Below are 14794 nucleotides of genomic sequence, written 5' to 3'. Positions count from 1 at the left end.
AGTCGGAATCTAGGGTAATGCATCTGTGACTGGTGTCCTGTCGTCTCCAGAGCAGAGAGAGGATCATCTGTCAATACAGACCTGTCTCTTGAGGTGTGTCTCAAACGGTGTCCGATTCCCTGTATAGTGCACTACTTTTGATCAGGGCGCAAAGGGTTCAGGTCAAAAGTAGTGCAGTGTATGGGGGATAGGATACCATTCGGGATGTAACCATGGTTACAGTCCGTAATGTAATGCGATGATGACACCTGCCTAGACAGTCAGCGCTGTTGAGTAGAGACCAGTTCATAGACTCATTTACTATCCCGGTTGGCAATGCTGTTTCTCTCTCATATGGGCCTTTTAGTCGCCGTAGTTTCCTCTCTTTGGTAAGAAATGTAATCATGTTTATAAAACAGGTTGGAACGCATGTTAATGCAGTGTCATGATAATTGTCTCTATGGGCTGTAATCCCAAAACATGGGTCACAGGATCAAGAAAGCACAGGACTACCCAAGTCTAACTTTCTACAGTCACTAGAACACAGTGTATAAGGATCCTCCTTTACTGTCAATGGGAAAGATAGTTACATTGTAGATGCTTGGTGTCTATGAGGAGTTCCAGGGTCAAGAAGACCACCACCAGGATGACCAGGGCCACCAGGAAACAGTTGAAGCCTGCACTGAGCAGACACACCTGCCACAGGGCTACCCTCCGCCCACAGCACGGCTTCAACCAGTTAGACCTGGAGAGAAGGAGAGAGGAGAAAGGAGGAGAGAGGGATAGAGGAGAGAGGAGGAGGAGAGAGGGATAGAGGAGAGAGGAGGAGAGAGGGATAGAGGAGAGAGGAGGAGGAGAGGGATAGAGGAGAGAGGGATAGAGGAGAGGGGAGGAAGAGAGAGGGATAGAGGAGAGAGGGATAGAGGAGAGAGGAGGAGGAGAGAGGGATAGAGGAGAGAGGAGAGAGGGATAGAGGAGAGAGGAGGAGGAGAGGGATAGAGGAGGAGGAGAGAGGGATAGAGGAGGAGGAGAGAGGGATAGAGGAGAGGGGAGGAGGAGGAGAGAGGGATAGAGGAGAGAGGAGGAGGAGAGAGGGATAGAGGAGAGAGGATGAGGAGAGAGGGATAGAGGAGAGAGGAGAGAGGAGGAGGAGAGAGGGATAGAGGAGAGAGGAGGAGGAGGAGAGAGGGATAGAGGAGGAGGAGAGAGGGATAGAGAGAGGAGGAGGAGAGAGGGGTAGAGGAGAGAGGAGGAGGAGGAGAGAGGGATAGAGGAGAGGTGGAGGAGAGAGGGATAGAGGAGAGAGGAGGAGGAGAGAGGGATAGAGGAGAGAGGAGGAGGAGAGAGGGATAGAGGAGGAGAGAGGGATAGAGAGGAGGAGGAGAGAGGGATAGAGGAGAGAGGAGGAGGAGAGAGGGATAGAGGAGGAGGAGAGAGGGATAGAGGAGAGCGGGATAGAGGAGAGAGGAGGAGGAGAGAGGGATAGAGGGGGAGAGAGGGATAGAGGAGAGCGGAGGAGGAGAGGGATAGAGGAGAGAGGAGGAGGAGAGAGGGATAGAGAGAGAGGAGGAGGAGAGAGGGATAGAGGAGAGAGGATGAGGAGAGAGGGATAGAGGAGAGAGGAGGAGGAGAGAGGGATAGAGGAGAGAGGAGGAGGAGGAGAGAGGGATAGAGGGAGAGAGGAGGAGAGAGAGGGATAGAGGAGGAGAGAGGGATAGAGGAGAGAGGAGGAGGAGAGAGGGATAGAGAGGAGTAGGAGAGAGGGATAGAGGAGAGAGGAGGAGGAGGAGAGAGGGATAGAGGAGAGAGGAGGAGGAGGAGAGAGGGATAGAGTAGAGAGGAGAGAGGGATAGAGGAGAGAGGAGGAGGAGAGGGATAGAGGAGGAGGAGAGAGGGATAGAGGAGGAGGAGAGAGGGATAGAGAGAGGGGTAGAGGAGAGGGGTAGAGGAGAGAGGAGGAGGAGGAGAGAGGGATAGAGGAGAGGTGGAGGAGAGAGGGATAGAGGAGAGAGGAGGAGGAGGAGAGAGGGATAGAGGAGAGAGGAGGAGGAGAGAGGGATAGAGAGAGGAGGAGGAGAGAGGGATAGAGGAGAGAGGAGGAGGAGAGAGGGATAGAGGAGGAGGGGAGAGGGATAGAGGAGGAGGAGAGAGGAATAGAGAATGAGGAGAGAGGGATAGAGGAGAGAGGAGGAGGAGAGAGGGATAGAGGAGAGAGGAGGAGGAGAGAGGGATAGAGGAGAGAGAGGAGAGAGGGACTAGGGAGTCAGTGTTAGTACACCAAAGACAGGGAGAAAGTACTTGTTTACAGACACAGGTTTGTATTCACCATTTAATTATTTCAAAGATCTTACTGTACCAGCCGACTGTATGCAGGCTGATGTTCCTTCTGTTTGCCAGCAGGGGTGCTATTTAACACATATAACCGCATCAATGCAATGTAGTGAACCAGTTTCTAAACCCAACCTGGGTTTGTTGGGCTGTGGCAGTGAAGGCGGAAGAGTGTGAACAGAACAGAGACTGCATTAAGACAGAAAGACACTGAGGCTCTTTGAGTTGGTGACTTGTCTCTCAGGCATATCAGTGAGAGGATTAGTAAAGAAACTCTATTCAGAGGGCAATGAAGGGGTTGACTATATATTAGGAGACTCCATACAACAGTAACACATTTCAAGTTAATGAAAGAAAACACATGGATAAAATCTTATACAGAGCTCTTTCCCAGACCCACTGTTCCCTCCCTCTATTAGCAGTGGGAGACAGACAGGAGAAATGATGCCAGAGCTCCAGCCAGAATGGAAACTTGGCTCGTCCTCTTCTACACCTTTCACTGCTCCACATGCACTGGGCCTGGCATACAGTGAGCTTGGCTAATCACACCACTTCTGTGATCATGTCTTCATTCCCTTGCATGGTGCTAATTAGAGCTAAAACAATCAGTGTCAGTGGGCAGAATCAGTGGGCAGAATCAGTGGCAGTGGGCAGAATCAGTGGGCAGAATCAGTGGCAGTGGGCAGAATCAGTGGGCAGAATCACTGGGCAGAATCACTGGGCAGAATCAGTGGGCAGAATCAGTGGCAGTGGGCAGAATCAGTGGGCAGAATCAGTGGCAGTGGGCAGAATCAGTGGGCAGAATCAGTGGCAGTGGGCAGAATCAGTAGGCAGAATCAGTGGGCAGAATCAGTGGCAGTTGGCAGAATCAGTGGGCAGAATCAGTGGCAGTGGGCAGAATCAGTGGGCAGAATCAGTGGGCAGAATCAGTGGGCAGAATCAGTGGGCAGAATCAGTGGCAGTGGGCAGAATGAGTGTCAGTGGGCAGAATCAGTGGCAGTGGGCAGAATCAGTGGGCAGAATCAGTGGCAGTGGGCAGAATCAGTAGGCAGAATCAGTGGGCAGAATCAGTGTCAGTGGGCAGAATCAGTGGCAGTGGGCAGAATCAGTGTCAGTGGGCAGAATCAGTGGCAGTGGGCAGAATCAGTGGTAGTGGGCAGAATCAGTGGGCAGAATCAGTGGCGGTGGGCAGAATCAGTGGCAGTGGGCTGAATCAGTGGCGGTGGGCAGAATCAGTGGCAGTGGGCAGAATCAGTGGCGGTGGGCAGAATCAGTGGGCAGAATCAGTGGCAGTGGGCAGAATCAGTGTCAGAGGGCAGAATCAGTGGCGGTGGGCAGAATCAGTGGGCAGAATCAGTGGCAGTGGCAGTGGGCAGAATCAGTGGGCAGAATCAGTGGCAGTGGGCAGAATCAGTGGCAGTGGGAAGAATCAGTGGGCAGAATCAGTGGCAGTGGGCAGAATCAGTGGGCAGAATCAGTGGCAGTGGGCAGAATCAGTGGCAGAGGGCAGAATCAGTGGCGGTGGGCAGAATCAGTGGGCAGAATCAGTGGCAGTGGGCAGTGGCAGTGGCAGTGGGCAGAATCAGTGGGCAGAATCAGTGGCAGTGGGCAGAATCAGTGGGCAGAATCAGTGGCAGTGGGCAGAATCAGTGGCAGTGGGCAGAATCAGTGGGCAGAATCAGTGTCAGTGGGCAGAATCAGTGGGCAGAATCAGTGGCAGTGGGCAGAATCAGTGGCAGTGGGCAGAATCAGTGGCAGTGGGCAGAATCAGTGGCAGTGGGCAGAATCAGTGGGCAGAATCAGTGGGCAGAATCAGTGGACAGAATCAGTGTCAGTGGGCAGTGTCAGTGGGCAGAATCAGTGGGCAGAATCAGTGGGCAGAATCAGTGGCAGCGGGCAGAATCAGTGGGCAGAATCAGTGTCAGTGGGCAGAATCAGTGGGCAGAATCAGTGTCAGTGGGCAGAATCAGTGGCAGTGGGCAGAATCAGTGGCGGTGGGCAGAATCAGTGGCGGTGGGCAGAGTCAGTGGCAGTGGGCAGAATCAGTGGGCAGAATCAGTGGCAGTGGGCAGAATCAGTGGCAGTGGACAGAATCAGTGGCGGTGGGCAGAATCAGTGGCAGTGGGCAGAATCAGTGGCAGTGGGCAGAATCAGTGGCAGTGGGCAGAATCAGTGGGCAGAATCAGTGGCAGTGGGCAGAATCAGTGGCAGTGGGCAGAATCAGTGGCGGTGGGCAGAATCAGTGACAGTGGGCAGAATCAGTGGCGGTGGGCAGAATCAGTGGCAGTGGGCAGAATCAGTGGCGGTGGGCAGAATCAGTGGCAGTGGGCAGAATCAGTGTCAGTGGGTAGAATCAGTGGCAGTGGGCAGAATCAGTGGGCAGAATCAGTGGCAGTGGGCAGAATCAGTGGGCAGAATCAGTGGCAGTGGGCAGAATGAGTGTCAGTGGGCAGAATCAGTGGCAGTGGGCAGAATCAGTGGCAGTGGGCAGAATCAGTAGGCAGAATCAGTGGGCAGAATCAGTGTCAGTGGGCAGAATCAGTGGCAGTGGGCAGAATCAGTGTCAGTGGGCAGAATCAGTGGCAGTGGGCAGAATCAGTGGTAGTGGGCAGAATCAGTGGGCAGAATCAGTGGCGGTGGGCAGAATCAGTGGCAGTGGGCTGAATCAGTGGCGGTGGGTAGAATCAGTGGCAGTGGGCAGAATCAGTGGCGGTGGGCAGAATCAGTGGCAGTGGCAGTGGGCAGAATCAGTGGGCAGAATCAGTGGCAGTGGGCAGAATCAGTGGCAGTGGGCAGAATCAGTGGGCAGAATCAGTGGCAGTGGGCAGAATCAGTGGGCAGAATCAGTGGCAGTGGGCAGAATCAGTGGCAGAGGGCAGAATCAGTGAAGGTGGGCAGAATCAGTGGGCAGAATCAGTGGCAGTGGACAATGGCAGTGGCAGTGGGCAGAATCAGTGGGCAGAATCAGTGGCAGTGGGCAGAATCAGTGGGCAGAATCAGTGGCAGTGGGCAGAATCAGTGGCAGTGGGCAGAATCAGTGGGCAGAATCAGTGGCAGTGGGCAGAATCAGTGGGCAGAATCAGTGTCCGTGGGCAGAATCAGTGGGCAGAATCAGTGGCAGTGGGCAGAATCAGTGGCAGTGGGCAGAATCAGTGGGCAAAATCAGTGGGCAGAATCAGTGGACAGAATCAGTGTCAGTGGGCAGTGTCAGTGGGCAGAATCAGTGGGCAGAATCAGTGGCAGTGGGCAGAATCAGTGGGCAGAATCAGTGGACAGAATCAGTGTCAGTGGGCAGTGTCAGTGGGCAGAATCAGTGGGCAGAATCAGTGTCAGTGGGCAGAATCAGTGTCAGTGGGCAGAATCAGTGGCAGTGGGCAGAATCAGTGTCAGTGGGCAGAATCAGTGGCAGTGGGCAGAAAAGTGGCAGTGGGCAGAATCAGTGGGCAGAATCAGTGGCGGTGGGCAGAATCAGTGGCAGTGGTCAGAATCAGTGGCGGTGGGCAGAATCAGTGGCAGCGGGCAGAATCAGTGGGCAGAATCAGTGTCAGTGGGCAGAATCAGTGGGCAGAATCAGTGTCAGTGGGCAGAATCAGTGGCAGTGGGCAGAATCAGTGGCGGTGGGCAGAATCAGTGGTGGTGGGCAGAGTCAGTGGCAGTGGGCAGAATCAGTGGGCAGAATCAGTGGGCAGAATCAGTGTCAGTGGGCAGAATCAGTGTCAGTGGGCAGAATCAGTGGCAGTGGGCAGAATCAGTGTCAGTGGGCAGAATCAGTGGCAGTGGGCAGAAAAGTGGCAGTGGGCAGAATCAGTGGGCAGAATCAGTGGCGGTGGGCCGAATCAGTGGCAGTGGGCAGAATCAGTGGCGGTGGGCAGAATCAGTGGCAGTGGTCAGAATCAGTGGCGGTGGGCAGAATCAGTGGCAGCGGGCAGAATCAGTGGGCAGAATCAGTGTCAGTGGGCAGAATCAGTGGGCAGAATCAGTGGCAGTGGGCTGAATCAGTGGCGGTGGGTAGAATCAGTGGCAGTGGGCAGAATCAGTGGCGGTGGGCAGAATCAGTGGCAGTGGCAGTGGGCAGAATCAGTGGGCGGAATCAGTGGCAGTGGGCAGAATCAGTGGCAGTGGGCAGAATCAGTGGGCAGAATCAGTGGCAGTGGGCAGAATCAGTGGGCAGAATCAGTGGCAGTGGGCAGAATCAGTGGCAGAGGGCAGAATCAGTGAAGGTGGGCAGAATCAGTGGGCAGAATCAGTGGCAGTGGGCAGTGGCAGTGGCAGTGGGCAGAATCAGTGGGCAGAATCAGTGGCAGTGGGCAGAATCAGTGGCAGTGGGCAGAATCAGTGGGCAGAATCAGTGGCAGTGGGCAGAATCAGTGGGCAGAATCAGTGTCAGTGGGCAGAATCAGTGGGCAGAATCAGTGGCAGTGGGCAGAATCAGTGGCAGTGGGCAGAATCAGTGGCAGTGGGCAGAATCAGTGGGCAAAATCAGTGGGCAGAATCAGTGGACAGAATCAGTGTCAGTGGGCAGTTTCAGTGGGCAGAATCAGTGGGCAGAATCAGTGGCAGTGGGCAGAATCAGTGGGCAGAATCAGTGGGCAGAATCAGTGGACAGAATCAGTGTCAGTGGGCAGTGTCAGTGGGCAGAATCAGTGGGCAGAATCAGTGTCAGTGGGCAGAATCAGTGTCAGTGGGCAGAATCAGTGGCAGTGGGCAGAATCAGTGTCAGTGGGCAGAATCAGTGGCAGTGGGCAGAAAAGTGGCAGTGGGCAGAATCAGTGGGCAGAATCAGTGGCGGTGGGCCGAATCAGTGGCAGTGGGCAGAATCAGTGGCGGTGGGCAGAATCAGTGGCAGTGGTCAGAATCAGTGGCGGTGGGCAGAATCAGTGGCAGCGGGCAGAATCAGTGGGCAGAATCAGTGTCAGTGGGCAGAATCAGTGGGCAGAATCAGTGTCAGTGGGCAGAATCAGTGGCAGTGGGCAGAATCAGTGGCGGTGGGCAGAATCAGTGGTGGTGGGCAGAGTCAGTGGCAGTGGGCAGAATCAGTGGGCAGAATCAGTGGCAGTGGGCAGAATCAGTGGCAGTGGACAGAATCAGTGGCGGTGGGCAGAATCAGTGGCAGTGGGCAGAATCAGTGGCAGTGGGCAGAATCAGTGGCAGTGGGCAGAATCAGTGGGCAGAATCAGTGGCAGTGGGCAGAATCAGTGGCAGTGGGCAGAATCAGTGGCGGTGGGCAGAATCAGTGACAGTGGGCAGAATCAGTGGCGGTGGGCAGAATCAGTGGCAGTGGGCAGAATCAGTGGCGGTGGGCAGAATCAGTGGGCAGAATCAGTGGCAGTGGGCAGAATGAGTGTCAGTGGGCAGAATCAGTGGCAGTGGGCAGAATCAGTGGGCAGAGTCAGTGGCAGTGGGCAGAATCAGTAGGCAGAATCAGTGTGCAGAATCAGTGGCAGTTGGCAGAATCAGTGGCAGTGGGCAGAATCAGTGGGCAGAATCAGTGGGCAGAATCAGTGGCAGTGGGCAGAATCAGTGGGCAGAATCAGTGGCAGTGGGCAGAATGAGTGTCAGTGGGCAGAATCAGTGGCAGTGGGCAGAATCAGTGGGCAGAATCAGTGGCAGTGGGCAGAATCAGTAGGCAGAATCAGTGGGCAGAATCAGTGTCAGTGGGCAGAATCAGTGGCAGTGGGCAGAATCAGTGTCAGTGGGCAGAATCAGTGGCAGTGGGCAGAATCAGTGGTAGTGGGCAGAATCAGTGGGCAGAATCAGTGGCGGTGGGCAGAATCAGTGGCAGTGGGCTGAATCAGTGGCGGTGGGCAGAATCAGTGGCAGTGGGCAGAATCAGTGGCGGTGGGCAGAATCAGTGGGCAGAATCAGTGGCAGTAGGCAGAATCAGTGTCAGAGGGCAGAATCAGTGGTGGTGGGCAGAATCAGTGGGCAGAATCAGTGGCAGTGGCAGTGGGCAGAATCAGTGGGCAGAATCAGTGGCAGTGGGCAGAATCAGTGGGCAGAATCAGTGGCAGTGGGCAGAATCAGTGGGCAGAATCAGTGGCAGTGGGCAGAATCAGTGGCAGAGGGCAGAATCAGTGGCGGTGGGCAGAATCAGTGGGCAGAATCAGTGGCAGTGGGCAGTGTCAGTGGCAGTGGGCAGAATCAGTGGGCAGAATCAGTGTCAGTGGGCAGAATCAGTGTCAGTGGGCAGAATCAGTGGCAGTGGGCAGAATCAGTGTCAGTGGGCAGAATCAGTGGCAGTGGGCAGAAAAGTGGCAGTGGGCAGAATCAGTGGGCAGAATCAGTGGCGGTGGGCCGAATCAGTGGCAGTGGGCAGAATCAGTGGCGGTGGGCAGAATCAGTGGCAGTGGTCAGAATCAGTGGCGGTGGGCAGAATCAGTGGCAGCGGGCAGAATCAGTGGGCAGAATCAGTGTCAGTGGGCAGAATCAGTGGGCAGAATCAGTGTCAGTGGGCAGAATCAGTGGCAGTGGGCAGAATCAGTGGCGGTGGGCAGAATCAGTGGTGGTGGGCAGAGTCAGTGGCAGTGGGCAGAATCAGTGGGCAGAATCAGTGGGCAGAATCAGTGTCAGTGGGCAGAATCAGTGTCAGTGGGCAGAATCAGTGGCAGTGGGCAGAATCAGTGTCAGTGGGCAGAATCAGTGGCAGTGGGCAGAAAAGTGGCAGTGGGCAGAATCAGTGGGCAGAATCAGTGGCGGTGGGCCGAATCAGTGGCAGTGGGCAGAATCAGTGGCGGTGGGCAGAATCAGTGGCAGTGGTCAGAATCAGTGGCGGTGGGCAGAATCAGTGGCAGCGGGCAGAATCAGTGGGCAGAATCAGTGTCAGTGGGCAGAATCAGTGGGCAGAATCAGTGGCAGTGGGCTGAATCAGTGGCGGTGGGTAGAATCAGTGGCAGTGGGCAGAATCAGTGGCGGTGGGCAGAATCAGTGGCAGTGGGCAGAATCAGTGGGCAGAATCAGTGGCAGTGGGCAGAATCAGTGGCAGTGGGCAGAATCAGTGGGCAGAATCAGTGGCAGTGGGCAGAATCAGTGGGCAGAATCAGTGGCAGTGGGCAGAATCAGTGGCAGAGGGCAGAATCAGTGAAGGTGGGCAGAATCAGTGGGCAGAATCAGTGGCAGTGGGCAGTGGCAGTGGCAGGGCAGAATCAGTGGGCAGAATCAGTGGCAGTGGGCAGAATCAGTGGCAGTGGGCAGAATCAGTGGGCAGAATCAGTGTCAGTGGGCAGAATCAGTGGGCAGAATCAGTGTCAGTGGGCAGAATCAGTGGGCAGAATCAGTGGCAGTGGGCAGAATCAGTGGCAGTGGGCAGAATCAGTGGCAGTGGGCAGAATCAGTGGGCAAAATCAGTGGGCAGAATCAGTGGACAGAATCAGTGTCAGTGGGCAGTTTCAGTGGGCAGAATCAGTGGGCAGAATCAGTGGCAGTGGGCAGAATCAGTGGGCAGAATCAGTGGGCAGAATCAGTGGACAGAATCAGTGTCAGTGGGCAGTGTCAGTGGGCAGAATCAGTGGGCAGAATCAGTGTCAGTGGGCAGAATCAGTGTCAGTGGGCAGAATCAGTGGCAGTGGGCAGAATCAGTGTCAGTGGGCAGAATCAGTGGCAGTGGGCAGAAAAGTGGCAGTGGGCAGAATCAGTGGGCAGAATCAGTGGCGGTGGGCCGAATCAGTGGCAGTGGGCAGAATCAGTGGCGGTGGGCAGAATCAGTGGCAGTGGTCAGAATCAGTGGCGGTGGGCAGAATCAGTGGCAGCGGGCAGAATCAGTGGGCAGAATCAGTGTCAGTGGGCAGAATCAGTGGGCAGAATCAGTGTCAGTGGGCAGAATCAGTGGCAGTGGGCAGAATCAGTGGCGGTGGGCAGAATCAGTGGTGGTGGGCAGAGTCAGTGGCAGTGGGCAGAATCAGTGGGCAGAATCAGTGGCAGTGGGCAGAATCAGTGGCAGTGGACAGAATCAGTGGCGGTGGGCAGAATCAGTGGCAGTGGGCAGAATCAGTGGCAGTGGGCAGAATCAGTGGCAGTGGGCAGAATCAGTGGGCAGAATCAGTGGCAGTGGGCAGAATCAGTGGCAGTGGGCAGAATCAGTGGCGGTGGGCAGAATCAGTGACAGTGGGCAGAATCAGTGGCGGTGGGCAGAATCAGTGGCAGTGGGCAGAATCAGTGGCGGTGGGCAGAATCAGTGGGCAGAATCAGTGGCAGTGGGCAGAATGAGTGTCAGTGGGCAGAATCAGTGGCAGTGGGCAGAATCAGTGGGCAGAATCAGTGGCAGTGGGCAGAATCAGTAGGCAGAATCAGTGTGCAGAATCAGTGGCAGTTGGCAGAATCAGTGGCAGTGGGCAGAATCAGTGGGCAGAATCAGTGGGCAGAATCAGTGGCAGTGGGCAGAATCAGTGGGCAGAATCAGTGGCAGTGGGCAGAATGAGTGTCAGTGGGCAGAATCAGTGGCAGTGGGCAGAATCAGTGGGCAGAATCAGTGGCAGTGGGCAGAATCAGTAGGCAGAATCAGTGGGCAGAATCAGTGTCAGTGGGAAGAATCAGTGGCAGTGGGCAGAATCAGTGTCAGTGGGCAGAATCAGTGGCAGTGGGCAGAATCAGTGGTAGTGGGCAGAATCAGTGGGCAGAATCAGTGGCGGTGGGCAGAATCAGTGGCAGTGGGCTGAATCAGTGGCGGTGGGCAGAATCAGTGGCAGTGGGCAGAATCAGTGGCGGTGGGCAGAATCAGTGGGCAGAATCAGTGGCAGTAGGCAGAATCAGTGTCAGAGGGCAGAATCAGTGGTGGTGGGCAGAATCAGTGGGCAGAATCAGTGGCAGTGGCAGTGGGCAGAATCAGTGGGCAGAATCAGTGGCAGTGGGCAGAATCAGTGGCAGTGGGCAGAATCAGTGGGCAGAATCAGTGGCAGTGGGCAGAATCAGTGGGCAGAATCAGTGGCAGTGGGCAGAATCAGTGGCAGAGGGCAGAATCAGTGGCGGTGGGCAGAATCAGTGGGCAGAATCAGTGGCAGTGGGCAGTGTCAGTGGCAGTGGGCAGAATCAGTGGGCAGAATCAGTGGCAGTGGGCAGAATCAGTGGGCAGAATCAGTGGCAGTGGGCAGAATCAATGGGCAGAACCAGTGGCAGTGGGCAGAATCAGTGGGCAGAATCAGTGGCAGTGGGCAGAATCAGTGGGCAGAATCAGTAGGCAGTGGGCAGAATCAGTGGCAGTGGGCAGAATCAGTGGCAGTGGGCAGAATCAGTGGCAGTGGGCAGAATCAGTGGGCAGAATCAGTGGGCAGAATCAGTGGACAGAATCAGTGTCAGTGGGCAGTGTCAGTGGGCAGAATCAGTGGGCAGAATCAGTGGCAGTGGGCAGAATCAGTGGGCAGAATCAGTGGGCAGAATCAGTGGGCAGAATCAGTGGGCAGAATCAGTGTCAGTGGGCAGAATCAGTGTCAGTGGGCAGAATCAGTGGCAGTGGGCAGAATCAGTGTCAGTGGGCAGAATCAGTGGCAGTGGGCAGAAAAGTGGCAGTGGGCAGAATCAGTGGGCAGAATCAGTGGCAGTGGGCAGAATCAGTGGGCAGAATCAGTGGCAGTGGGCAGAATCAATGGGCAGAACCAGTGGCAGTGGGCAGAATCAGTGGGCAGAATCAGTGGCAGTGGGCAGAATCAGTGGGCAGAATCAGTAGGCAGTGGGCAGAATCAGTGGCAGTGGGCAGAATCAGTGGCAGTGGGCAGAATCAGTGGCAGTGGGCAGAATCAGTGGGCAGAATCAGTGGGCAGAATCAGTGGACAGAATCAGTGTCAGTGGGCAGTGTCAGTGGGCAGAATCAGTGGGCAGAATCAGTGGCAGTGGGCAGAATCAGTGGGCAGAATCAGTGGGCAGAATCAGTGGGCAGAATCAGTGGGCAGAATCAGTGTCAGTGGGCAGAATCAGTGTCAGTGGGCAGAATCAGTGGCAGTGGGCAGAATCAGTGTCAGTGGGCAGAATCAGTGGCAGTGGGCAGAAAAGTGGCAGTGGGCAGAATCAGTGGGCAGAATCAGTGGCGGTGGGCCGAATCAGTGGCAGTGGGCAGAATCAGTGGCGGTGGGCAGAATCAGTGGCAGTGGTCAGAATCAGTGGCGGTGGGCAGATTCAGTGGCAGCGGGCAGAATCAGTGGGCAGAATCAGTGTCAGTGGGCAGAATCAGTGGGCAGAATCAGTGTCAGTGGGCAGAATCAGTGGCAGTGGGCAGAATCAGTGGGGTGGGCAGAATCAGTGGCGGTGGGCAGAGTCAGTGGCAGTGGGCAGAATCAGTGGGCAGAATCAGTGGCAGTGGGCAGAATCAGTGGCAGTGGACAGAATCAGTGGCGGTGGGCAGAATCAGTGGCAGTGGGCAGAATCAGTGGCAGTGGGCAGAATCAGTGGCAGTGGGCAGAATCAGTGGGCAGAATCAGTGGCAGTGGGCAGAATCAGTGGCAGTGGGCAGAATCAGTGGCGGTGGGCAGAATCAGTGACAGTGGGCAGAATCAGTGGCGGTGGGCAGAATCAGTGGCAGTGGGCAGAATCAGTGGCGGTGGGCAGAATCAGTGGCAGTGGGCAGAATCAGTGTCAGTGGGTAGAATCAGTGGCAGTGGGCAGAATCAGTGGGCAGAATCAGTGGCAGTGGGCAGAATCAGTGGGCAGAATTAGTGGGCAGAATCAGTGGCAGTGGGCAGAATCAGTGGCAGTGGGCAGAATCATTGGGCAGAATCAGTGGCAGTGCGCAGAATCATTGGGCAGAATCAGTGGCAGTGGGCAGAATCAGTGGGCAGAATCAGTGGGCAGAATCACTGGGCAGAATCAGTGGGCAGAATCAGTGGCAGTGGGCAGAATCAGTGGGCAGAATCAGTGGCAGTGGGCAGAATGAGTGTCAGTGGGCAGAATCAGTGGCAGTGGGCAGAATCAGTGGGCAGAATCAGTGGCAGTGGGCAGAATCAGTAGGCAGAATCAGTGGGCAGAATCAGTGTCAGTGGGCAGAATGAGTGGCAGTGGGCAGAATCAGTGTCAGTGGGCAGAATCAGTGGCAGTGGGCAGAATCAGTGGTAGTGGGCAGAATCAGTGGGCAGAATCAGTGGCGGTGGGCAGAATCAGTGGCAGTGGGCTGAATCAGTGGCGGTGGGCAGAATCAGTGGCAGTGGGCAGAATCAGTGGCGGTGCGCAGAATCAGTGGGCAGAATCAGTGGCAGTGGGCAGAATCAGTGTCAGAGGGCAGAATCAGTGGCGGTGGGCAGAATCAGTGGGCAGAATCAGTGGCAGTGGGCAGAATCAGTGGGCAGAATCAGTGGCAGTGGGCAGAATCAGTGGCAGTGGGCAGAATCAGTGGGCAGAATCAGTGGCAGTGGGCAGAATCAGTGGGCAGAATCAGTGGCAGTGGGCAGAATCAGTGGCAGAGGGCAGAATCAGTGGCGGTGGGCAGAATCAGTGGGCAGAATCCGTGGCGGTGGGCAGAATCAGTGGCAGTGGGCTGAATCAGTGGCGGTGGGCAGAATCAGTGGCAGTGGGCAGAATCAGTGGCGGTGGGCAGAATCAGTGGGCAGAATCAGTGGCAGTGGGCAGAATCAGTGTCAGAGGGCAGAATCAGTGGCGGTGGGCAGAATCAGTGGGCAGAATCAGTGGCAGTGGCAGTGGGCAGGATCAGTGGGCAGAATCAGTGGCAGTGGGCAGAATCAGTGGCAGTGGGCAGAATCAGTGGGCAGAATCAGTGGCAGTGGGCAGAATCAGTGGGCAGAATCAGTGGCAGTGGGCAGAATCAGTGGCAGAGGGCAGAATCAGTGGCGGTGGGCAGAATCAGTGGGCAGAATCAGTGTCAGTGGGCAGTGTCAGTGGGCAGAATCAGTGGGCAGAATCAGTGGGCAGAATCAGTGGCAGTGGGCAGAATCAGTGGCAGTGGGCAGAATCAGTGGGCAGAATCAGTGGCAGTGGGCAGAATCAGTGGGCAGAATCAGTGTCAGTGGGCAGAATCAGTGGGCAGAATCAGTGGCAGTGGGCAGAATCAGTGGCAGTGGGCAGAATCAGTGGCAGTGGGCAGAATCAGTGGGCAGAATCAGTGGACAGAATCAGTGTCAGTGGGCAGTGTCAGTGGGCAGAATCAGTGGGCAGAATCAGTGGCAGTGGGCAGAATCAGTGGGCAGAATCAGTGGTCAGAATCAGTGGACAGAATCAGTGTCAGTGGGCAGTGTCAGTGGGCAGAATCAGTGGGCAGAATCAGTGGGCAGAATCAGTGTCAGTGGGCAGAATCAGTGTCAGTGGGCAGAATCAGTGGCAGTGGGCAGAATCAGTGTCAGTGGGCAGAATCAGTGGCAGTGGGCAGAAAAGTGGCAGTGGGCAGAATCAGTGGGCAGAATCAGTGGCGGTGGGCCGAATCAGTGGCAGTGGGCAGAATCAGTGGCGGTGGGCAGAATCAGTGGCAGTGGTCAGAATCAGTGGCGGTGGGCAGAATCAGTGGCAGCGGGCAGAATCAGTGGGCAGAATCAGTGTCAGTGGGCAGAATCAGTGGGCA

At 55.6% G+C, this 14794-nt stretch overlaps 1 pseudogene; it reads right to left on the bottom strand.

The window, feature by feature from the left end:
• Positions 1 to 14794, bottom strand: part of LOC112240400 — an 87648-nt pseudogene that overhangs the window by 39684 nt on the left and 33170 nt on the right.

Source organism: Oncorhynchus tshawytscha, linkage group LG12 (genome assembly GCF_018296145.1).
Source record: "Oncorhynchus tshawytscha isolate Ot180627B linkage group LG12, Otsh_v2.0, whole genome shotgun sequence".
In the NCBI taxonomy this organism is placed as follows: domain Eukaryota; kingdom Metazoa; phylum Chordata; class Actinopteri; order Salmoniformes; family Salmonidae; genus Oncorhynchus; species Oncorhynchus tshawytscha.
Note: the sequence above shows the minus strand (reverse complement) of the source record. Positions and strands in the feature narration are given on the sequence as shown.